At 43.1% G+C, this 26,270-nt stretch overlaps 1 protein-coding gene across 1 annotated transcript in view; it reads right to left on the bottom strand.

The window, feature by feature from the left end:
* Positions 1 to 13,785, bottom strand: part of SEMA6D (semaphorin 6D) — a 31,389-nt gene extending 17,604 nt beyond the window's left edge. Inside the window, exon 1 of the mRNA XM_084293093.1 lies at positions 13,687 to 13,785. The gene's annotated coding sequence lies outside the window, so the exon portion shown is untranslated. The remainder of the gene's footprint in view (positions 1 to 13,686) is intronic.
* Between the last annotated feature and the right edge of the window lie 12,485 nt (positions 13,786 to 26,270).

Genomic DNA, 26,270 nt, shown 5'->3' with positions numbered 1-26,270 from the left:
CTCTACTCCCTAGAAAACAAGGCAAAGTTTTGTAAATGTAAAGCCACAGGAGGTGTGAGACTGCATCCTGAGCAGGAACAAACATTTATGTCTTCCTCAAAAAACCCCCCAAGCTCTAAATATTTGTCCTGAATATTTGCTCTGAGAACACATAAGAGGTGGGAATACTTATGTTCAGCAATTCTGTTAGCTAAACCTTTAACAAGTCTTTCAAAAACAAAACACCTACATCTGCTTGAATCACAGATGTTTGTCATGGCAAGAGAAACACACAGGGAGATGGACTGCATCAGCAAACCATACCTAGTTAGGTAAAAAGTACAGCTTTCCTTATTTTGCTTGTAAAAATATTACAAGCAAATGAACAGTAGTCCTGATTTCTAACTACATACAAAAAAGAAAAGGCACCTGCTTTAAGAGGGCATTCAAATGCAGCCTTTAGCTGCAGGGCACAAACTTGAGATCAGAACCACTGAAAAGAGAATAAACCTAAAGAACAGCAAGTTGTTCTTCAAGAACAATAAACCTGTTCCCTGGATAATCAGAAAAATGGGCTCCATCTAGCCCTTGGAACAGGGGTTTATGACAGCCAGGTGTATGCTTCTGGTACACACAGATATGCTGGTGTGAAAGACATAATTTTTGCTTCATTCAAGCCTATTCTAGAAGCCACTACTGTGGACTACAAATAACAATGCTGAAGTATCTGTTTGGACCAGAATACCTGATTACGAAATACTGGCAATGTCTACCCTCAAGAAAATGTAGAAAACAATCATACTCTGGGTCTGATAATTTTTCCCCAGCCAGGATTCAGACCAGTCTTTAATTAATTTCTCCTATAAATTGCATTCCTAGCATTTCTGCTAGGAATCAATTCATGGCAAGTGCAATCTTTTGGAAATTACCATATCGCTATCCCTGTTTTGCAGCTGGGTAATAGAGGCACAGACAAAGGCTGAATTTGTGACCAAGGCCAAATTTGTGACCAAGGCCAACAACCAAGGAAACCTTTAAAGCACCTGAGCTGCTCTGGGTTGCGTTACTCTCCTGGCAGCATAGGCAAGCTGGCCAGTGCCACCAAGGCAGAAAAGCAAGGAACAGATCAGAGACGTGGGCGTTTGCTCCACACCGTAACTAGCTGTGCCTGCAAATACAGAGAAATAGAGGTATAAACGTTAGCTGTTGGCACAAATCCACATCAGTAAAGTGGCACTCTGAGTGAAACAGGCCTTGGGGTGAGCACGACTGGTCAGGAGGAAGGCAGGCAGTTGTTGCAGATATAAACGGGCTCTTGGTGTCTGGCACCTTTCAATCTCAGATACGAAGCCCATCCTTCAACTCCTGACTGGGGGAATCCAGAGAAGGAGGATATCATTCCTGCTAAAATATGAGCCCTCCTTCAAACAATCACACTTGAAGGGGAATAGGCCACTGTTTCTTGCCCATTAATCTACTCCAGCCTTTGACAATGCACTGGTGACACTCCATCAATCATCTTCGCGTGCGCTGCCACGGAAAAGAAGAGGGGGAAGGGAAAGGGCATTCAGCCAACTGGAGAGAAGCAACACATAAAATAACTTTGACCCAGACTGATGCAATATCTTCTGTTATCTCAAAAGAAATTATAAGTCTCCTTAACACAGTAAATGTTTCTCAAAATGCTAAACGGGAGTGCGGAGTGGCAAATCCAGGCAGAAGTTTGAGATAGGTCATAATGAAAAATACATCCCAAAAATTAGTTCACTTTTGGAGAATTTGTTGAGGCGAAGGAGAGTAGGTTGCAATAAAAAAGCTGAAAACCAGGTACTTAACTCAAAGAGGCTTAACTGACTGCACCATCTTCCTTTCGCAGCAGGCCTAAACCAGGCTGTGAGGCGAGATCAGGAATCTCCTGGGTACGTGGAACTATGTTCTAACCATGGTGAGGGTCAAGCAGAACTGATTGGTAATATGCTGAGTTTAGTCAATTTACATGATGTGTTTTCACACAATCCCAAGTGGCTTTGACTAAGCAGGAAATCCCCCTCGCCCTGTGGTCCCTACCATGTGCAAATGGCTCCCTCAAGGCAGATGCCCTAACTAGTGCATTTGAGATGGCACCTTCTGAAATTTTGAGCATGAAACCCTTCTAACAATAAGCCAGAAAGAAATGAAAGAAAAGTCCTTCGTGCTACCTTTTCACAGATGCTCGGAAAGTTTCTCATTGCAGTGCTGCAAAGCTTTTTAACCCGAAGACTGCTGAAACAACAAAGGTCTGTTGGACTGGCTAGAGCAAGTCACAGACAACCTCACTTGCAACCAAACAGCCAAATAAAGTTATGCTGGTCTCAGAATGGGAATTTACTTGTGTTTATCACCTCTCTCCCAATCTTTTATTTTTTATTTTTTTTGTATGTAAAGGACTAGTTGGGTTAAAAAAGGTTAAAATGTTATTTAGCCTCAGTGATTATTTTTTCAAGTAGAGATCACTTTTAGTCCACTAACTGCAGGCTGAAAAACACAAGTTGAGAAGGGTGAGCTTCAAATTCTGGGCCTCATGAAGTTCACAGCAGCACTGGCACGGGCTTGGCCCTGGGGGACTCAGGCTTTGCGCATGCATTCACTTGCTGGTGGTAACGGCTATGAGGTGGGACTCCAGCTTGAACTCCAGCTGCAGAAAGGAGAGCTTACTAGTAAGGTGCTGGAGTAGAAGCTGCCCATCACCAGAGGGTAGCAAAGAAAGGCAGGTTGCTGCTGAATTTGACTAGCAAGTCAATCGTTTCAGAAGCTAAAATATTTAGTACAAGATACACGAACTTGGTATGGGCCTTCTCTGGTGCCCTAGGCCCTTTGTGGAAATGTATGCATTGGCAACCTTGGATGCACCATGGTATTCAGTTAGAACAGCACCTCCACCCTGGCATGGACTAAAATGATTACAGCAGTGCCACTCAAGGGTAAACCCAACACCAAAGTGTGCGTCGGTAATCCAGACCTGAAAATGCAGCACTTTCGTATGATCCAAGACAAAATATATGATCAACATGGCCTGGGGTCTGATGGCTTGAACTGTAGAGAGGGAGCAAACAATTCTTCGTCCTACCTCTATTTTTGGTCTGTGTCTCACTGTGTGAAACAGGAATGAGGAATTATTTGCTTACATGTGAAACAGAGTTCTGCATAAAATGCAATGTTCGACTAAAAAGCTGTATCACTGTTTACTACATGAGAAGCAGGGGGATCAGATTCCTATACTGGATTATATCTATCCATAGGTTTTCTAATAATGCAATTGTGACTTATTTTGTTTTTCAGATATATTTTCTTATAAATGTGTTTCTTTTAATGAACAATGACTTCAGTAAAGGTCCTGAAGGCAGTGCTTGGCACAGAGATTTAATATACATTTAAATCTCAGAGATTGTCTATGATGTGGTAAATCCACACTGTGGAGTTTGGTGACAGACTGCTTCAGCTAATTATCAAATAACACAAGAAAATATTTGTGGTTATAATAGAAGAAGCATACTTAATGTATTACTGCGGTCCCTTTAAAAACTTGTGGAATTCTTATCTATAAATAAATAGATAAGAAAAAATGTTCCTGTCCTACAGAAGTACACTCAACTTTTAACTTGCAGTATGTAGCCATCCATATTTTTATAACAACAATTTTAAAATCTACAGCTCTGAAGAAAAAAAATAGAATGTTGGGAGCCATGATGTTAATTCAGCGCAAAAGCGCAAATAACAAATGTTATTTTAAGATAATACTTTTTTTTTTTTTTTAAAGGATTCTGCATTAACACCTCTTGATCTACGTGTAAGAAAAAGAAAAAAAAAAAGATGGTTTAGGATTAAGTGATGAAACCCTACCGCTGAGTATCACAGCTTTCATCTTAATTGGTTTATGGTATTGCTAGTTACACTTCAGTTGTTTGCAGGCTTTTAATGTTACAGGAAACGCACCCCTCTTCTCTGGAACAAGCTGACAGAACACTTGCAAAATGGATAGGGTGACTTTTAATGATGCAAATGCTTACTGGATGATTAGATGCACTTTGAGGGCTAAATTCTCTTATGATCAAAAATTTACTTGAACACAAGGTAGTTTCAGCAAGAAAGGAAATAAAATGCTGAGCAAACTGTGATTGCTTCAATTATGTTTATTTTAATTTTTGAGAGTGAACGTTAACTACCTTCCTTTACCAGGGCAATATAAAAGCCCTCCAGCCAAAAACAACTGAGTTCAGCTCACATCTATGATAAAATCTGCTCTCTGTTGTACGAAACTCCTGAAATATATGCTCCCCTTGAAAGTCTGCCAGGGTTAAGCTGTAGGTGATAAAGTGCAAGGTACTTCAACTTATGCAGTGCTCCGGATTCATCATTTTAGCAGGTCTGCATTTCATTAATTCCAACCGCTTGTGCCCAAGTTAGACTGCCCTAGCAAATGCTAAATTTATTCACAGAAGCGTCCAAGGACTGTTGCAGAGGAAGTCTGTACAGGGATGTTTGGGTCCTGCACTGTTCCCTCAGCACTGATCCTCCCTCTGTTAATTCCTGGCCGCAGGTGGCACTGCTAGCATGTGCCCCTGTCCCTGCCCCAGCCGCCAGGCAGCTCGAGCAATGCCATCCTGCTGAAGCGGTGGCTGCAGCTCACTGGGTGAGCTGCTGGGTGTCTCTAGCTCACAGCTGTATCAGAGGTGTCTGGCAATTTTCAGTAGTGTTTAGTCTGAAATCTTTTTATCCTGAAAACTAGAGTGAAGTCTAAAACTGGGATGGCAAAGATCTAATTACTCACAGTAGTACATACAGTCTTGGATGTAGGTTTAGAAACAACCCAGCTACCCCCCTCAGCCCCAGGCAAAACCCTAAAGCTAGACCATAGTACTACCTACTCCTCCCTATAAGAGTTGGCTACAAATGTGGGTGAGAGCCCTGAGTGAAGTAAGAACCTTGTCTACCTGCAAGCCTACAGTACACGATTTACATAGCAAGACTGTCATTCATTTCAGCTTGATTAGGCATCATCTGATAAGGAGCTCTATGACAGGTATGAACCAGTATTTGCAGGTGAGAGCCTAACAAAGGTCTCTGGCACTACTTGGACAAGTCCAGCTGACACCAGAGACACTGTGAACGGCTAGCGGCACCGCAGGTCTCTGTGCTGAGAGCCCTGTGGTCCTCCAGAAGTGCACATAGCAACCTTCACCTCGAGCAGCACTCCAGCCATGGTCCCCAAAACAAGCACTGCCAATTTAGGCCTGGAGACCAGGAGGTCAGGATAATGGGGATAAGATGTTCTGAAATGGGACATTCGGGGGAAAGAATATGCTGCAATGAGCAGCATAGCTGAAGAACAAAGGGTACTGTGGAAAGGTCACGTCTGCAGTTCAACAGGCTGTGCCCCAGACAGTGTCGCCGTCAACCTCACTCCAGAAAGCATCTCCTCTTCCCCCTGCAGAACATCCCCACAGCATCGCAGGGCTGCATCTTGCTGGGCCATGGGGGTCACTGGCTTGAGCTGCTGCTGCAGCTGGGGAAAAGGGCTGCTGAGTGGCACTGCTCTCACTTCAAAGAGAAAGTAAATGGCTGCCAGAAAATGTGAGGGGAGAGGGAGGCTATCAGAAAGAAACACATCAGAGCATCTTAAGCACTGCACTAGTATTATCAGCCATTCTTGGAACTTGAGCAGTCAGCTAGCCTCACTCACAGGAATACTGCCTCTGGAGACTGGTGAACAGTGTGTTTTTAACTGGTCTTGTTTTTTTCTGCATGGACAAATCTGGTAGCCGGCCACCCAGTTACCTATTTGTATATGCAAGGCATGTGCTTTGCCACTTTCCTGGCCACAATCAATTACATGTACAAATGCAGGCATGAAAAACTGGAGGAAGCCCAAGCTCAAAGTTAACAATTACTATTATCTTGTTAAGCATTAAAGATTAACTACACCAGTCAAAGGATGTGTTATGAAATGTCTTTCCCAAGACAGAAAGTAAATAATGGGAGATTTTTTATTTATTTTTTCCCCTTTCAAAGACTACTCAAAATTTAGAATAATTGCTTAAACTGTTGCTTTTATTTACCATAATATCAAAATGCAGTCCCTTGCCACATGACTGTTCATATTTTTACTTGAGATGTCGTGCAGAAACACATGGAAATCTGGTGAAGGCAAACCAATTTTAGAACATGTTCCGAGCAATTGTTTTGCAGCACTGCCCTACAGTATGAAGTCTCTTACATTTCTTAAATTGCCTAATCAAATGCAGACTCTGTTCCAGTCACGCTAAATTTTCACATAATGGCAGAAAAACACTTCTTTCTAGCCTAGCACTGAACAGTTGGATCACGTTATTATATTTGCTGCTTTTGTAGCCTGTGAGTATTTCTAAGTGTATGTATAGATATATTTGCAGTCATGGGGGAGAGGGGCAACAGTGGTACTGTTTCTGTGAGCCCCTGGGGGACAGTTGGAGCAGCAGAGGCGGCTCTTCAAGAGAGGTACCCATGCTGAGGGTCCACTGAGAGCACCTGGGTTATTGCAACAGGGGCTGCAGTGAGATTTTTGTTTTTATGCGTTTTAGAATGAGATGCATTAGTGCAAGGTTTGAGCCAGCTTGACTCCTTGCCTTACATTCAGCAGAAGTTATTAAACAGATATAAAAGCAGCTAGGTAAATTATCCTGCTGCTGCTGCTCCCTGGCACTTCACAAGCCAGCTGGGATTTGGAGGCAGGATTGGTGCAACATGCAGCCATGGCTGTCCTGCTTTGGGTCCCAAGCTGGGAGACATCCCTGTGCTGCATCATACCACTTCAGGGAATTCCCAAAGAACCACCTGCTTCCCATGGGCCAAATGCAACCTGTAGAGCCCATGCTTGGCAGTCACAGAGACAGCAGTCACTTGGAACAGGACACTGCCATGCTGGGCACCAGCCCTCCCATCCCTCTGCCTTTTACCTGTCACCTCATGGTCACATGCACCCCTCTATGGCAGGGAAGCACATCTGTAACACTACCACCAATGTTTTAGCTTGCAAGCCACAGAGAAGCCACAGATCAAAGCTTTAGAAGTTAAATTAAATCAGTAACATATGGTCCACAGTGCCTGAATGAAGGTCATAAGGAAATCCGTGGCAGAACAGGGACTGAGACTTGGGATTTCAGAGCTCTGCAGTGCAACCTGCCCCTTTTTCCCTTCCATATTGCCCCCCTAGATCCCCAATACAATTGCAGTTTCCCTAAATCCTTGTGTTATCACTAGTTATACAGGACCAGTGTAAGAATGACTAAGTAAGTTTATTTGAACCACACACAATACAGTCGGCAGGTCTATTTTTCTCTACAGCTGCACCAAATACATTTAGGTTTGCGCTGGCATAGTTTGCTGTGTAAGACCACTGTTCAATCACTAGCAGTGCTTATGTCTTTGGCAAGGATGAAAATCTGATGCTTTAGGGAGAGGAAAAGCCATAATCCACTCTCACAGTAAAACCTGCATAGTAGTACAAAGGACAGAAAAAAAAAATTCTATCCATACCCTTGCAGGGAATCAGATTAATCCTCAAAACATGGGATTTGATTATCTTTGTTTGAGGTTATCATTAAAAAAAAAAAAAAAAAAGAACCTATACATTGCTAAAAATATCCACATAGCATTTACTTTATGAAGAAAGTATGATTTGTTGAGCAAAAACGAATTACTGGTTTCTCAGTGTTAATCTTTGATAAACACGTGCTGGGTTTAAGAAACCGTCAAGGAGAGCAGAACTTTGCAAATTGAAAGAAACCATTCAACTCCACGAGATGATTTTTTTTTCCCCCTTATTACTCCTTTCATGAGACACCTGGGGACATTGTTCACACACTGTTGACAGCTTTCACACCACTGCTTTTCCTCTGTTATCCTTACCCCTCTCTTCAGCACTTGTCTCCAGGTGGCAATACACAAAATAGCTGTATTTGCAAGGGGTGCCAGTGCAGGCTCCTAGCCAACTGTTTGAAAGTAAAAGGGCCCTCTCCTGCCTTGCTGCTTGGTTGCTTTGAGTTGCTGCTGCAGAATCCAGCCTCCTTGACTCACCAGGTACTAAGTATTCTGATACTTAACACCTGGGTACTGCTTGGCCCATGCAGGGTACATGCAGAGCATTTATGGCTGTTTCTTGTTGTAAAACCACCATCCCACTAACAGGCAGAGTAACAGCCTCCTCACTAACACTGGACAACATTCAAACACCATCTAAAATTTTAATATTGCAACCATAAGTATACATTCAGGCTTCCAATGCATATGATTTTCTCTGTAACCTCCCAAAACAGGAAGGTTACGCAGCCTGATAGGATGCTTCACACACCACAGGGAAGGGGTGCCCAAGCAGAGGTATACATAAACAGGGTCTTGAAATACCATCATGAGAAATTTCTTTTGACCCCAAAGCGCATCTACCACGACAGACATACGCAGAAATAGCTGCAACACTTTCTGCTGGAGCTGTGAGTAGCTGATGCAGTCCCTGTCCACCACCAGTACCTGTAAACATGCCCAGAAGTGCAACAGCAGCACTTAAGGAGAGTACCTTTGGTTTCATGCTACAGTAAAACTGTGAGGAAGGTCCTAACCTAAGGGAGGCACAAGCTGGTTCCTCACTACTGCTCAGGAAAGCAGAGGCCCAGCTGTCGTGACCATTTGGCATAAGAGAGATGAACTACGTGGCTCATGTTAAGAAAAGCCTATTATTCCAGTAATAACTGAGCACAGTGACCAGCTGATCACCTCTCATTTCTTCGGAGGTTTTGCTCCCACCACTGATGGCAGCCATCCTGTGATGCTGGTCCCTGCTGCTTGTTACCTTTCCAGATGAGCACCTCTGCTTGCTTCCCCCCTGACTCTTGAAGAGCTCCCCAGCACACACCTGCCAATTAACTTGTCATTTGCAGCCCAAACCCTCTTCAAAGCTCCCTTTGCCTCTGATGCCAACAAGCATGTGTGCCCCTTTCCCCGACACACACGGCTCAGCTAAGTTTAGGCAGCTTGTGCACAAACACGGCTGCTGATTATGCAGGCCAACAGGGCTCTCCTGCTTCTCACAGCCCCTGCCTGGCTGTACACATCTGCCGTCTCATCTCTTAAGCCATCCATTGTGGGGGACAGGATCCATCCTGTAAATAAAAATTCTGTGTATGCTGTGTTCCAGTGCCTTTCGAATTAGAAACACAGGCTGCAATTTGGCTCTTGGATGCAACTGTTAACAAAAATAACAGCAACAACAAACCCTTCTGCAAGAAGAGTATCTGTGTGCAAATACGACCTCTGTAATGTTACCAAGGTCAGGCAGACCAAGGCCAATCTGCTGTGTGAGAATATAAATCAAAGCTGTCCACAGACTGATTTCATTTACAAGGTTTGTAACCATTCTGGACAGAACAAATGTCACTTGCTTGCTTGAGCTCCTTGCTCCTCCTCCACCATGTCTTTGCTCCTCCACTTCCACCCCAGCCTCTAACCGCCTGGCAACACCTCCTGACCTCCTTTGCTCTTGAAGGCTCCTCTTCTAGCAAGAAAGCTGTGGCTCATACACAACAGCCAGTCATGCCAGGCCAGTTTACTTAAATTATGCAAAAATTTCCACAGGTGCAATTAGCATAGAGCCACGAGGGCACTCATCTGCGGGTTATGTGCCATTCAGAGTACAGGTCACAATTAAAACAAACTGCACACCAGCTTCTTTACTATTGCATTCACAGATCTGTAAAACAAACCCGAGGCACACATCTGTGGTGAGTATTAGAGTCTGGGCACAGATCCTGTGAAATCACATGGTTTCCGTTGTGGAACTAAAAAGACTTCTCCAAGAATGTGTGAAACACACAGCCCAAATTCTCCATTTCTTTCTGTGCTCTCCGGCTGTTTGCATGGCTAAGTTAAGGCAGCAAGTTCTGTTTCTTTAGCTGGCAGCTTTCAAAGCACACCCTGATCTGCAAACCGAAGGAACGAGCACAGGATCCTGCAAGCAACCTCCCTCTCAAGCAAGCACCAAGTTAACTTAATCCCACTCCACAAAACAGGTTGCTGCCTTCAGACTGGAGCCCCGCAAGGAAAGAGTCCAGCGGTTGCCTCGCTCCCAGCAGCCATCTTGTGGCTGTCCGCAGGTGTGCCTGCTGAGCTGCAGCAGGGCCTGGGTGCCGGCACGGCACAAACTTCATGTTCTGAATATTAACTTTAGTTACCATAGCCAGACAATGCTGCCAGTGGTGTGGAAGAAAAAATTGCTGCAGCCAGCTGTGCTGTTCACAGTCGGATGGTTTCTGTGTAGCTCCAAATGGTTATGGCTGTTGTGGCCAAGGACAGAATGATGGATGGCCTACACACACTGTCCAAGCAGGGAGAATCGCAGAAGTTCACTTTGGGGTTGTTAAAATGCTAATCTGGGTTAGTTAACAAAAGCCAAATGGAATAGAAAAGTTAGGGAAATAAACACAACTCATATGTTATATATGTGCACTACAGATTTGATTTCTGTGGTTACACAAACATTTGACTTTGAAAGTGGGACAATTCAATAGCCGTCCTGTTTGAACAAACTGAATCAACTTCTGATATTAGCTGTACTGTACTTACTGTCAAACCACAACAAGGTAAAGTGGCCTATGGCAGACAACACACAGACCTGCAAACAGCATCGGAAGAGCAATAATACAATGTTTTACTGCACACCTCTTCCACGTGACATGGGAACAAATCAGAACCTACTTTCTTTTGAACTCCGGGCTGGCACCTATTCACAGAACAAGTAACAACTTAATAAAATGGCTTAGATGGATTTTAACGGTAACTGCAGTAGCTTATCTGATGCATAAGAAGAGATCATCTGTTCTAACAGCAGTTTTGAAGAAAGCAACATTTGAACTGTTTTAATTACACACAGAGCTGCTAAGACTGAAAATAACTTATACTACCCAATGCAAATAATATGCCTTCCATCTTTTCTTAATTACTCGTGAAGCAAATTATTACCTTACCCAATGGAAAGACATCTGATTTTTCTTAACTGGAATTACAGGTATGTTTAACACACAAATATGTAATCAACCACCATATCCTTTATTCAGTAAGCACTGCAAACACATAGTGCATTCTCTGAAAAATACCACAGACTGCAACACAAGTAAGCTCAACATAAGCTTATGAGCACAGAAACTGTTCTTGTAACTGGTTCCTTTGTCTTGCAAAGAAAGATCATAACTGAAATGGTCTCTCATTTGACACTTGATGTGTCCATATATGTGGCCATTTGACACTTGATGTGTCCAATATGTGGCCATGTTCTCCAAGGATTTCCACTTGACTTCACTGCACTTGATTTCACATTTCTGTCTTTTTCTGAAGGAAGCATAACCTAAGTATTTCAATGTTTTGTACAGGTTCTGTCCAGCTAACTGGGCTTCATATGACTTCAAGGGATATTGAATGCTGTGTTAAGTGCAATAGCATTTTAAGAAAGAGTAACAGACATAATGATCAAGAGCTGCAGCCTCTTGTGTGACTGACTGTAGTAAGACCAGAAGATGTTATTACAAATACTTAATATACGCTTTGAAGTGAGCTTCTATGACGTACTTTCTTTACCTTCACATATCTCATGACAGGACAGATCAGACTGAAGACTGATTTAGTCGGAATTAATTGCATATGTAATTAAGCACTCTATCTTAATGTGTGCACTTCATAAGTCTACATCAAAGTTACTGCGGCTCCAAGGGCCGAAGTATCAGCTCTAACAGTCAGCTCAGCTCAGCCACACAAAAAGAGGTAGGAACATTCAGATGGTCCAGCTAACAGGGCCTGGGAGACTCGGGGAGGGGAGATGCAGCCATACAGCTGGTTTGTAGAGCTTTGACAGGGCCATCACTGTATTCCCGGCACACACTCCTGCATCACACAAAGCATGGTTAGAAGATGATATTATCTTTGTTGCATCTCAACCATAAATGAGAACAGGTACCAACAGACTGCAGGATAGGAGGGAGGACAGTAGCTGTTTACTGTAAATGAAGATGCAGATGAAAGAGAGAAGCCTGTTAAATAAACAAATTTAGAGCCTCTAGGTTATACCGTTTTGACTGTTCTTTGGAAAACTGAGCTACATAATTCAGATCTTTAATAAATTTTGACTACAAACTTTCTCTTCCTGTTTTTAAAACAACTGGGCTTTATATTGGTTAATATAAAAACTGTTAAAGTTCGTGGTTATATAGAAAAAGAAATCAGAGCACTCAACTGGCAATTTGTATTTATCTAAGCCAGAGTAAATGTTTATACAATATCTGCCAACATAACAGAATATGCCTGCCACTTACTACATTAAACACAGCTACGTACAGCTTAATCTACTGAATAGTAACTTAAGTAGACTTTAGAGGTAGACAGAATTTTATACTGTGAATAAAGCACAAAAAAGGTCTATTCTCTTTTCCAACAAAAGTGATTGCAAGGATTTACAATGAGCTTCCTGTTAGACTTGGAAAAAGGAACAGAACCTCAGAAAATTCACAGTTAAAGTATTTGTATGTGAGAGCAACACAGCAACAGTAGAAGCCTCTAACACAGTGGGAAGCTGTTCCTTCAAATAATATTTAAATGAATATATAAACATTAGTAGAGAAAGACTAACAACTTAGAACACAAAGGTATACCCATAAAGATGCATGTTTTACCCAAAGGAAATAACCAGGGAAAGAATGCCACCCAGTTACAGAGCCCTGAACAGTATTTTAGAGGAAGTTTGCTGTAATTCCTGCATGTTATATGTGAAATGTGCGCGTGTGTAGATGGATAAGCTACAATACCATCTGTACAGCAAGTACCACATATGTGAGCATTATGAACTATCAGGGCTGCTGCTATGCTCAACAGTAAATGTATCCTAAGCCACACACACATATAAATACAAATGACTTTACACGCTGAAGGCCGAATTTTGCTCAAATTACTCACAGGCTAATGCCTGTAACACAGACATAATCTTGACCAGAAGTGAGGAACAACTTCAAGATTAGAGGAAAGCCACCAATTTAAGACTAACACAGAGCTATATTCATGCTAACAACTGGGATGCCCGCCGGAACCGCAAGATCTTCAACATATCAACCTAAAGCATACTTAATTGCATTTTCCAGCTTACAAGTCAGAGCACAATGAAAACCATCCAAAAACAAAAACCCTTTAAAATACGGGCACATCATCCACCTGGAAACATCCGTGTGACCTTTACTCGCCACCCAGCGATTACAACTAGCCCAGGAGGCTCCGAGCCCCTTCTACCCGCAGCCTGATTCGCTGCCCCCTCGCTTTCCGCAGCTCCCCCCGCTCCAAAAGTTTCTGGGCTCCACACCTGAACGCGGCGGGCGGCAGAAGGCGAGCAGCACCCGGCGCAGGGACGCTCCCGACCCGGCTCCCGGTTAGTTTCCATCCAGATCCGCCGGGAGCAGCCGCGCAGCTCCCTCTGCCTCCCAGCGCCCGCCCGCCGCCGCCGAGCCCCCAAACCACGCTCGCCGTCCCCCCTTCGCCCCACCGTCCCTTCCCCGCCCGCCCCGGGGCGCTTTCGCCGGGGACCAACCCGGCGGCCCGGCTCCGCTGCGGCTCCCCCGCTCCCGCAAGGGCTCCGGCTCGGCTCAGCTCGGCAGCGCCACCGCGTACCTGCCGCTGCCCGCGGCCGCCGCCCGCCGGCGGGGCTGCCTGCTGCGGGGCTGCTCCTCCGCCCGTTGCCCCCGCCAGGCGCCCCCATCCCGGCGCTCCGCTCGCTACCGAGCCAGCACGGGGGAGGCGCGCCCCGCAGAGCCCACCCCTTCCCGCCCAGCCCGCCGCCGCCTTTTTTTTTTTTTTTTTTTTTTTCCCCTTCCCTCCCCTTCCCTGTGTTTATTTTCACCCGCGCCGCGCCCAGCCCAGCCTCGGCTCCGCCTCCCGCCCCCGCCAACTTTCCGCTGCCCCCCGTCCCACCGCCGCCCTCACCGCCCCGGCGGATCTCCGCGCACTACCGTGATGCGGTGGGCAGACGGCGGCCCCGGCCCCGCCCTGGGCAGCACCGGGTGCGGCGCCGCTCCCGGCCGCCGCCCTCGCTCTGAGTCCTGGCCCCTTAACGCCCCGCCGCCGCTTCGTGAGGGAGCAGTGGGTGCGGGCTGCCGGGGCTCGGGGTGCAGAGAATTTGACTGGTGGTGGGGAGCGGCCAAGGGGGGAGCGTCCTTGAAACGACATCTTCAAGTGCCTGCCCCGAATCCCCGGAGAGGTTCCAGAAACAAAGGGTTTCATCCCAGAAATGAAGTCTGGGAAATAGCTGTCGCTCATTCGTTGTTGTTGTTGTTGTTGTTGTTGTTATTATTATTATTATTATTATTACTACATTAAATTAATTAAGGCTTAAAGTGCCACAAAATATTTGGGAAGGAAAAGAAAAAAAAAAAGGAATACTCACCAAACTCCATCATCTACACTTGTTTGATGGGAAAACGGAAAAATTCTGAGTAAAAGTAATTTGGAGGTTGCCTCTGAGGAAACATCTCAGCCATTCACATGCTATCCCCACGTTCCTGCCCCTGCATCCACCTGGGTGCATCCCGGGGCCCGGCCATTGCCTGCGTCCCCTTGCTCCCCGTGTTACTCCTGCCCTGAGAGACAAGGGCCTGATGCTCCCAGGTAATTCTGGGGCCAATCCTGCTGGATTTTGCATGCATGCTACTCGCAGTGGGAGCGTTGCGTCTTGAGAACCGATTCATCTAAGCAAGGGCGCCAGGATTTGGCCCATAGTAAATTCTCTTTAGAGATGGTTCCAACACAATCTCTCAGCCATGGGAATAGGATGTTTTTGGCAACTCAGGCCCTTGGCTGTCTCTCTGATGTTTCCTAGTGGTGACAGGCTAAAGGCAAGATCATTACGGGCTTCCTTGCAGCAAACACAGCGTGGCTATGTTGTGCCCCAGGAGCTGCTGCCTGGTTAGAGGTGTAAAGATGGTATTTTCTCCTTCTCAGGAGCAGCCCTAATCTGAAGAGCATCGCAATTTGCACAGCACATGGAAACAGGAGACCATTCTATTGGTTGGGAATCAAATTGCAACCTGAGGATGCAAAAAGCTTAGAGCACGAATGTGCCTACCCCAACAAGACTCCAGGTCAGAGTGCAGCTCTGGGGCCTCCCCATCGGCAGCCGAGCTCTCGGAGCAGATTTTCTGCTGCATGCATTTATCAGAAGTGTGTATGCCAAGGTGTGAGCTGCCTGCACTGGGGCGTTACAAATTTGGTATGTGCTTCTCTGATTTTTAAATCCCCAATGGTGGTGCCAGCCAGAAAAACTGCACTCCTAGAGAGCCACCTGTATTTTCACTCAATCTAAACTGTGTAGCTGCTCAGCTGCCCCTGCCATGGGGCATGGGAAGTAGCACAGCCTGGGGTATCTGCTTGGGCTGTGGCTGCACGCTCCCTGCTGCTCCTTCAGCTTGTGCAAAGGGGCCTTTCCTCCCCACTGCACATCCCAGCCACAGGCTAACTGAAGGCTTCCTTCTACCGGGCTGAGAGCTTAACGCGGTTTAAATCTCCTTCTGCTGCAATTAGGCAGATGACATAATGTTGAGCATCAGATTGCCTTGCTGTGCGGCAAAGGGTTTCAGTTTCAAGTAGAGCATTTTGGAGGATTTTGGGGTAGTCAAGTGTAGATCTATCTACGTTGAAGTATTAAATATGGTATTTTATTATAGTTTCAAAATTTGCTGCATGGCTAGAAACCACTTTATGTAAAGATTTAAAGTATGTGCATTTACAATATGTGTGCAGTCAGGGAATTATACAGCCACAGGTTTTTTAACACCAATATACGCAGGTTCCTATTGATATGATAAACCATCAGCAGCATGTGCTACAAAGCTTCTTAAATCCTCATTGACACAATAGACCACTATTGTGTCAATAGTGTGCAGATTAATGGGGTATTGTCAGGCTATTTTAGGCCTTAACTTTCATTTATCCTAAAACTTGTTCTTCATTGTAACTCTTAACCTTTGGATTCTGCCAACACATTTCTTGTCACAAATATATTAATGGAATTAAAAGAAACCTGGCTTTTAAATGTTAATTACCCTTACAATGATTGATTTGTAAAAGAAACACATCAGCAGAATCTAAAAGTACAGAGGCACAATCGAATGGACTGAGTGTCAGACCAAGAGCCAGGAATGCCCGAGGAGCAGCTCCGGCTCCGGTGAGACTGTCCCTGTGTACGAAATGGTAATGAGACCACTTACTCACCCTATCTCATAGGTATATCTTACGGATTATTCCTATTGTCTAAAGGATTTTTCACCCTCTAAGTGTTTTACAGACTTAAGCAACACTCATGCTCACGAATTTGAAAATGTAAGCAGAATATTCAAAATTTACATACAGATAAAAGAACCACCATCTGTTAGAAGAACAAATCGAGATTTTGCTTCATTAAAATATGGGTAATATGAAACTAATGTGTGTTTAAACCAGACATTTCGTTCCACTTGAATTCCTCCATTAGTTTTATAACCAAGGTTGAATTGGGTTTAGGAAGCACAACCGTTCATTAAAATCACTACATTGGCCACATGATTTGGTAAGAAAATGCAAGCCCACGCACTGCGGGGCAGCTTGCACGTTTGGAAAACCACCTTTGGCGTGCCGCTGCCTAGGAAAGTTTTGCTGGAATGGTGCATCCCCCAAATGCTGAGGAAAATGACATTGATGGTTTCTCTCTGCCTGAGCCAGAGCTGAATCAGTGACTCAGCACACTAGTGCATGGATGCGATGACTTCTGAATGAAATCTGAAACTTATATTTTCAGGACACGTTCATTTAAACTATGTCATTTCCAATAAAAACAGCAAATGTCAGTTACAGAAGAACGGTCAAATCACAGCAGTGCCAGGATGTGATGATGTTATATCATGACTCATTATACTTTAGCTAAATATTTTCCTTCTTCCTCCTGTTTCTTTCCTCCAAAAGGCACCACATTTCAACAGTGTGTACAGACATCTGCCTACTGCATGACAGTGTACAAAGTAATTGATAGGTTATTTACTATGGATTAGGTGTTTAATTTCTGGTGAAGCAGAAATGCGCAGTTTTTATATTCGCTGTCCTTAAATTGAAGTTGCAAAGTGTAGATGTTACAACTTAACCTTGACTGTAATTAATTTTGATAATAAAAGAGAATAGAATTTATTTCTTATGAGTGCATGAAGTTAGCTGGACAATTTAAGGCTCTATTCAATGAGTAATGCTCTCACAGCAGGGGTAAATATTGGTCTGCCTGATAATATTAGTTTCTATTAACAACCTAGAAATGTTATTTTCATACAGCTCTGGTTTTATGTGCCTTAGTGCCTTCTCAGCATCTGGGGAGCCACTGCACAGGGCAGGACAAGCAGATATAGTATGTGAATAAATGTAGAAAATTTTCTAAAAAAGCAGGCTTTTAATCTCTACAGATTGGTGGAGAATCCTTTCAATTTTTTAAGAACATAAATATAGAAAATAAGAAGCTCAAGCTATAACGTTTCACCACTTATCACCAGAACAAGGTTAAACTGTGCCAGCTGAAGCTGATAGCTTGTTAAGGTATTCCACTATTAACTTGCTGAATGTGTAATTACATGAGAACAATGCTCACCTGTTAGATGGCTACACACTGTTTGTGGCTTTAGACTCTGGTCTCCACAAACCCTATTGTCCTGTTTGTGGCCACTTATTCACCCCCTTTGCCTATGGCATAGATCCCAAGAAAATGGGTCTTTAATCTACCTGGAGACCATATTTAGATCCTACTCTCACTCAGTCACCCTACACCTTGTTGCCTGGGGAAATATAGGTGGAAATCCCACTGTTTGGCTGGCAAAGCCAGCCATTTTCCTTCTCTGAGTCCTGAGCTTGCAGCAGTATCAACAGAGTCAGAAGTGAGACATTTCAGAACATTGTTGCTCATGATTTACACCAATTGGCTAAAAATAACAAATTGCTAATATAACAAGCCTGTGCTGTGTTGATACAGGTAAATGATTGGTTATAAGTCAAGTACTGTATAAAGACTGGTAAGTGTAAGAAAAGATGTTGTACTTTTATCTCTGTAAATAGTATCCAATTCAGGTTGCACATTAGTAGAGTTCTTTGTAATGTTTAAAGGAAAGAAAATATTTTTCTCCTATTTTCCAAATGATATGAAACCCCCTTTTTCACTCTTGTTAGCTCTCAGAAAATTATAGGAGGTGCTTTTAAGTGATTAGCATTTTGTAAAATATAGGTAGACACAGAACAATTTTAACACTTTCTTTTAGCATCTTTTTGAGTACTGTGTTGAGAGTTGTTTTTAAAGTATTTCTGACTGTCAAAACCTCAATTTTAATATCATTGTTCTCTCTGTTTTATATCTTTCTAGCCTGCCTCCTCATTTAGAGAGATGTATAGAAACCTCAGGTTGTATGCCTGTCGTCTTGAAGGCGTAGCGATGATTTTCTGCTAAGGCTGATGGGCTGTGCATCCTCAACTTGGCAACTTTACTCTGGTTCTGTGTTGTGTCAACATCTGTATATGCTTCCATGCCTGTCATTTATCTTTCTGGCTAGTGTAAGAAATGGGTGCATGCTGCTATTCCATGCCCACCCATGATCATCAGACATCAGTTTGCCTTGAGAAGCACACCAAACACCATCTCTGTCTTGAATATTTAAGTGATAAATATAATAACTGCTCTTGGTTCTTACTGAGGCCAAAGTTGGAATGAAATTCAATCTGCTGGCTCTCCAATTCCACCATCTCCTCTAGGGAGGCAGAGGAGAAGTGCCAGTAATTAATAAAAATAATTAGAAAACATAATTTTTTTAATGCTTTGGAAGCGCTGCATGGGTCAGCCAGTGGGGCTTGTGTGGGATCCTGCAGAGATGAAGCCAAGTCAGGAAAGGTCAAAAATTCCTCCCTGCTGAGGCCATGGGGCTGGCAGCCTCAGCAAAGAAAAGCCATAGCCACAATGTTTGTAATGTCTTGTCCTGTGTATTTTACTACTTGAAATGTGCTTATAGTGAAATCTGGATGACTGTATGTCAAAGCTAATAAAAGGGATTCAAGCAGTGAACATAACTGGGCACAGTCTTGCTGTAAAACTGGTCTTTCCTGCCTGCAAGCTCTCTATCCGCCTTAACTTTGAAAAGCAAGCTCTTTCAGGCCAACAATTCTGGCCATGGCACTTTCCTGCAAGGGTAAAGTGTGATTAATTCCTGGCCCTTGCTAAAGGATAACTTTTAGGAAAAAATAAAAATCCCTGACAGGGTGGGGCATTACAGGGCAGAGGGCTGGGAGTGGAAAAGCCCAGGATGGGGGCATTGCCATGGTGCCATTTGGGGCCAGGTGCAGAGTGGTATGTGCTGCAAACATCCCCAAATGTCTACAGCAACCACTGAAAGCAAGAAAACTCCATTTTCTGTACAGTGATTAGCTTTTCAGTTAGGTATATTACATCACCTAACATTTGATGGGGAATTCATTTGAAACATCTAAGGTAACATCAACAAAATACTGTAATTAGATTTAATGGCATGCTTCCAAGATTAATAGGCAATCTTCCTCACAGCCTACAATTTTAATTTCCAAAATTTCATTTGTCATACAGCTACTCAGTCAGTATAGATACACCATCTGCAGTGTTTACCTACACTTTTCCTCACTAGTAGTAAAATGTACTGCCTTTTTCAGGCAAAGATGAAAAGACATATTAGTAACAAATCTATGCTCACAGTATATAATCACAAGATAACAAGACGCTTAATGTTATCTATTTAATTATATATAGCAATGTCTCTTACACAAAATCACTTTTCAATCCCATTTTAGGGATTACCTAATCCTGTAATTGATTCTGTGTGATTAATCCCCTTTGTCCTGTGGAGACCCAGTGACCTTCAGAACAGAAACAGGCCTGAAAACCTGCTATTATTTCACTGTTATTTATGTGTAAATTACCAGATAATGTAGGATGGGAACAGATTATAATTTTTTCCTTTTATTTACCTCACTGGTCTCAGACTTGAAGTGTTTTATGTTCTGGCTCAGAAGATATAGTACTCCCTATTAGTAAGAATGACCAGAGGCAAGATTGATGTTTTCTTTAAGGTAAATCAAATATTCTCCTAGAAATTTAGCCAATCATATAGGTTCCCAAGCAGCTCAGAGCTACAGTAAAACTAGTATCTACTGTAATTGTCATATCCCCAAACTTGCAGTTAGTGGGTGAGACAATTGCTTATTGGTTATAAATACCAGCAGATTAGTTTATAGATTAGTATCACATTACTCATGCCAGAGTCAATAAAATCCAACAAGAATCAGCTTGACTCCGTATACCAACAATCACATCCTACACAAAGGTGAGTCCATAGGTATCAGCTGATGACAGACGTGAACGTTTTAATGTTACAGAAAACAAGCAATTAGCCATGTGTACATGTACAGACTCACACAGACACATCCACAGATGCACATAAACCTTGCTCCTTCACTGTCCTGCCAAATATAACTCCATGGATTAAAGCTTTACATATGACCCTAAGAATGTAATTTAGTACAGTCTGAATCCCCCTTGCGCAAGCCTGAGGTAGCTGCTTGGGCTGTCACAGCTAAGCAGCTGTCCAGCCTAACACTGACTCAGGAGCCAAAAACCTGCTTCATTTAGGTGACAGTGAAACAGTTGTAAAGGATCAGACAGACATTTTTCATGTTTGATGTGGGGAGGGTGCTTAGAAAATAGCTAATGCCAGTAATCACTAAAGATAGAAAGGTAAACAAACGGCTTGTAAATTTATATCTGCTTGAACTCTGAAATAAAACCTTGCCATATTTCTCTGATGCATTCCTATCCAGAGAGAGCATAGACTCTCATCCTAGGTTTGAAGAAAGATGATCAAACTATTTACTTTTACCTCTGTCATACATACAGAAAGTCCATAGCCCACACACAATCAGTAATGACAGAAGCGGTTGCCTTTGGCATGCTAACCTGAGTTTCTGTTTAGTGTATTCCCCTTGACATCTCAGTAGCCAACTTTATCCTAGAATATTTTGTTCTTGGACATAAGTGAATATTGTTATTTTTTTTTTCAACACTTATTGCCTTATCTAATATTACTGTTTGTTTAAAAATTGACTTCTAGCTCTATTGAACCATGGTGTTCCCTCCTATGTGCTAGCTGTGGGCTGCAAACTCCTTTCTGCTGAGTAGCCGTAGAAGAGCCATCCACGAAAGGTTTGCTCTGGTCTATTCTTTGCCTTACAGGTTAATGCAGAAGAAGAATTTCCACTTAGAGACAGTGAGTGAGTACAAACGAGATAAAGCACTTGTTATTCGCCATATATGAAAGCTAAGAGGCAAAAGTGAGTGGAAGTGGCTTTGATCCTTTGGAGCTACTGCTACTCCTTCTCTCCCGTTAACATCTAAAATGGTGCACCACTAGAGCCACTTGTATTAGTGATCCTCAGACACATCTTACTACTTTTCTTTTGTAGCTGCAAGATGACAGACTTTTCACCTTTGAGGTGACAGTAGGTGACAAGGAGATAGATGGCCCATTTCATCTCCACATTGTTTCAGTGATCACAGTTTGCCAGCTGCCTGTATGACTCTGCATGTCGGACCACTAATCTTGAGTGATGCAAAGCTCCATGGAGTCTGAGGAAATACCATTGTCTGTGACAAGTCATGCAGCAAACAGGCATGCAAAGGAGCTGTCAGGCAGGAGGCTTGTGTTTGCAGGGGGTCAAAAGTGTAGAAAGCACTTTAGATCCAAGGCAGGGTAATATAGCAATGGCATCTATCCTATCCTAAAAAATCTCTTATTTGCAGCACATATTTGAAGAATTAACATAGCAAAAATATATAACAAAGAATCAACCAGTAACCATCAAGTTATTACTAAATCCTCTGGACAGTCCTTGACTTGAAAAAGCAGGCACAGGTAGGAATGCCAACACTGTTATCTAATGTGGATCAAAAAAAAAAAAAAAAAAAAGCCATGGCATCTCCATTCTTGGCAAAGAACAGAGACTGCTCTGTTACCTCTGCTGCTTGGAGTGAGGCAGTTGTGGATGCTGCAGCTGTTAGCTACAGACCTCCTCTCTTCTCTGTCTTTGTGGATAAGAGGAGGGCATGAAAAGTGATTCTCCATCTGGGAAGCAATGCAAGAAATAGTATTTGTGGCTCTAGCCAGAGTTTTCCAGCTCCTTTTATAGCTTTAACTCTTCTTAATTAGTTGCATAATGAGGTGCCATGATTTTAGCAGCCATGTTATAGAAAATAAATCATTTTGTAATAAAGTCTCCACTGTCCACTAGCCAAAGGTAACTACATGTTACTCTCAGCTTTCCTATCAAAAGCTGATTTAGAGATGGATATTTTATCTGAGTACTTCAGATGCTGCCTCAATAGTTTCCTGTGTCCAGAAGAATCTTAATGACTCATTGTTTATTTTGCTCGTGCATACTTTGTATGCTGGTGGAGAATGCCTAGTTGGTCCTTTCCCTGTCATCATTAGTCACATACTTCTATCAGGCCAAGAGCTCAACACTAAACCAGAGAAGGATGGAAAGCTCTCCACCTCCTCCTGTAGCCAGACCATCACAAACCACTCTCCATAAGTTGTATGGGGGACCCAGCTGCAAGGAGCACAACCTTAAGTAGCATCCTGCCACCCGGCATGTCCCCCTGCACGTCCTGGGGACCGAGCACACTGCCAGATAGGATGGCACTTTGTCCTGGCACAGTGATGAAGAAGGGAGTGGAGTTGTGGGAAGACAGTAGAGGCACTGGGGAGAGGAGGCAGACTGCCCAGTGCTCATCCAGGTGACAGGGATGGGTATTTGTAAATGGCCTGGTCAATAGCATCCCTTGAGAGTGGATCAGAACCATAGCCAAGCTCAGACTCCTATCACATCACTGCCAGGACTCAAGCTCAGATGAGCTTTGGACTTGTTGAAAGAGGCATGTTAGGCCATATTAGTCCTCACTACGGACCCAAGCGAGTAGCTATCTGCAAGGTGGATTGTATATCACTTCTGTCCATCAGTAATGTCATGGGGGTGATGTCAGGCTGGCAATTTAGATTGAAAATCCTTCCTAGAAGGATCAGGGTATCATGTGTGCATGTGTTCCTGGGTTTGTTGGCCATCTGGGCTGCTCTTAAAGCCATGTGGTTTTACACCCTGCCCACGTTTCAGGCATTCTGTATCCATAAAGCCACAAGGGAGAACTGCTTGCATTACCTTGGTCTGTGATCTACACCCCTTCAGGGAGTTTTGACAGCCAAAGTCTGTGTTTTCCCTAGGATCTTCAAAACACTTTCAAAAAGACCTGATGATGAAGAGTCTGTTGATTTTTGTTGAGATTGCCTGAAGATCCCTCTTTTCTCTCAGTTGCCAAAGGAAAAAATGTGAACTATATTCCTCAAATGTCATCCCGGGGAGCCAACACTCAAACTATTCCTCACATATAAAATGTCCTGGCAGGATTACCATATAATATCCATTGCAGCAGTGGAAAATATCAAAGGATCATGCTTCAAAATTAAACAAAAAACCACCCTTTCTTGTCTCAAAAGCAGTATACTGTTCCTCTTCTTCCTTTTCCTTTCCCACCTTCAAACTACCATGCACTTTGGTACTGTAGGATTAAGTAGCCACAATAAACATGCCCGTGTGAAGCCAGCAAGTCCAAATGGAAGCAATCACTTTACTTTTTAGCCCAAACCTTCTGTTACTGTAGCAAATGAGATTTTTTTTTTTCAGCTGACTAATAGAAACTGATTTAGGCCCTTTGCACTTGCTGCCAGCAAGTGTTCCCACTCCAAAAATAGCCTATTGAAGAAAGAAGTGTCAGTTGCTGTCTTCAACAGGCTGCTTTTCTAAACCCATTGTTAGAAGGCACCTACTTCAAATGAAACCTGGCATATCACCACGTCAGTGGGCAAAGTGCCATTCCAACAGATTGGGCAATGGCTAGGCAGTGCCAGTGATTCAGTCTGTATATCAACCTTGAGTAACAAGGTTGTATTCCCATCTGAGAACGTCAAAACCTGTAGCTGCACTCTACCATAACCTGTGTCCTCACATGGGTTGCTGTCCAGCCACACTTACAGAGTATTTTAGATGTTTCTATTTGTTTTTAAGACCATACTGTTCTGGTTGACTGGGCACTGGCTTTACATTTGGATGCAGTGAAGGTGTAGGTAGGCCCGTTTGGGTCATGCTCGCCTTCCAGTGCTTTTTCCTCCTTGCGGCATCCTGGCAAATACGTGGCAAAGCACTTCAGCATGTAATCCTGGCAAAAACCTCAGAAGAACCTCAACAGCTGTAGGTGCAGTAAGAAAACACAATGAGGTTATCTCTAGCTTAGGCTGTAGGAGTACAGCGCAGAGTTAATCCTAGTGCTCAGGTTGAGCTACGTTTAGTGCAAGTATATGCCCAAGTATCAGGTGGTAAGCACAGTCATGCTCTCATTTCCTACAAGTCTCACTAATCCCGACACGTGCAGGTGTATCACAAGAGCATCAGGCCTTGATGAACTGGGATTCATATGCCATAGCCTCCTGAGACTAACCTGACAATGAAATCTCCACCTTCTAGTGTGTCTGGTACAAAAAAAGCCTCATCTTTTCAGGGAAATGCCAGCTTGAGGCTAGACAGTCTAGTTTTTTTCGTAGTATCAATTTGTATTACATGTGTTACAAAGAGTCTCAAATTAATGCATGTAAACTATATCTGCATCTTTTCAAAATCCCCTCTTATATGTCCCATGAAGCTATTAGTTGAGCTATCACTAGGTATTAAAATTTAAAAGGGTCACTAAATGCATACTGCTAGAAGGAAACAACATTAGTTACACATTACCAGAACAAAACTAAATTAAGAAACAGCTCATTTCCTTTGTACCATCAATATTTTACTCAACCATAGCCTGGATGCTTGTACTCACAAAGAGGAATTAATCATTCATGTGCTAATGTACATCCATTATTTTTAAATCATCACTTAAGTAATCATTTCTGTGTGCTCAGATGTGTGATGCCTGCTTATGAAAGTGCAGGAAAAATCAATACAAATTAAATAAAATTTAAAAGGTGGATGTCTGTGAAACAGATGCAAAAGAATTTTCCATGCAGTAAAATTGTAATCAAATTTCTGTAAAACTCTGTTAGTGAGTTAAAATTTGAAAAAAATACTGGTCTAATGCTAAACATATTTATAGGCCATGCTTCCCTCTTTATTTTGGTGCAAACATGCACAATGCAGTTCATCACAGATTCTGTCTTAAAACCTGTATAAAATTGAAACAACAAAAGCTTTATTGCCACTGCTACTGCCATTTGCTACTGCCATTTTCCAACAGTTTATTTACCGAGAAGTATGGTGTTCATATCATAACATCATTTGTGTCTACGCATCTGTGAGGTTCCCAAAGCCTTGTGAAAATGCTCCTGCCTGCGGTGTGCACAGGGCTCACTGCTCGTGCTGCGTGGGGCACACCCAAGTGGGAACCAAGGCACCATGGCTCAGGAAAACTGAATCTTTCCTCTCCTGCAAAATGTCACACTGCCGTTAGAATCCACCCCGTACAGATCACAATAATCAATATCTCATTTCCCCTCCTCCCTCAGATGGGCTAACTGGATCTCCTGGCCTGGATTTGCTGCTGGCTTGTGCTTGTCATTTACACCCATGGAAAGAGCACTTCCAAACCAAGAGCCCTGTTTTACGTAGATATAAATTACAGCTAGTTTAGTCAGACATAAATGTCTATCTAAGGTGCAAAGTAGTGAAAAACAGCAGTTAGTGCTGGCTGCATATAGGAAGAGTTAAGATGGTCCTACTAGATTGGAGCCCACAGTCCCATGGAAATTAGATCATCTTTTACTGAAAGTGTGATTGCTTCTTTTGGACTACACATATCAATGGAAGAATATGGCAATGCTACTAGAACCCTGCGAGTACAGTGAATTTCACAAAAGAGCAGCATAATACTTGAAGCAAAAATTGGTGCAGCAGTGCTCTAGGTTTTTTCTTTTATTGGTTCAGTAATTTTATGGTCATGTATTCTGATGACAATTTAAGGGAGCTCTATGTTTATGAGGCAATAACAAAATCTCCTGCAAAATAAATTCCAAGGCCAACTTGTCTATGAATATTTGGTATAGCTTCTTGTGAATTAAGAGATGAGCCAGAACAATGCTCAG

This window comes from Netta rufina (genome assembly GCF_964035555.1).
Source record: "Netta rufina genome assembly, chromosome: 11".
NCBI lineage: Eukaryota > Metazoa > Chordata > Aves > Anseriformes > Anatidae > Netta > Netta rufina.
This window is presented reverse-complemented; position numbering and strand designations above follow the sequence as displayed.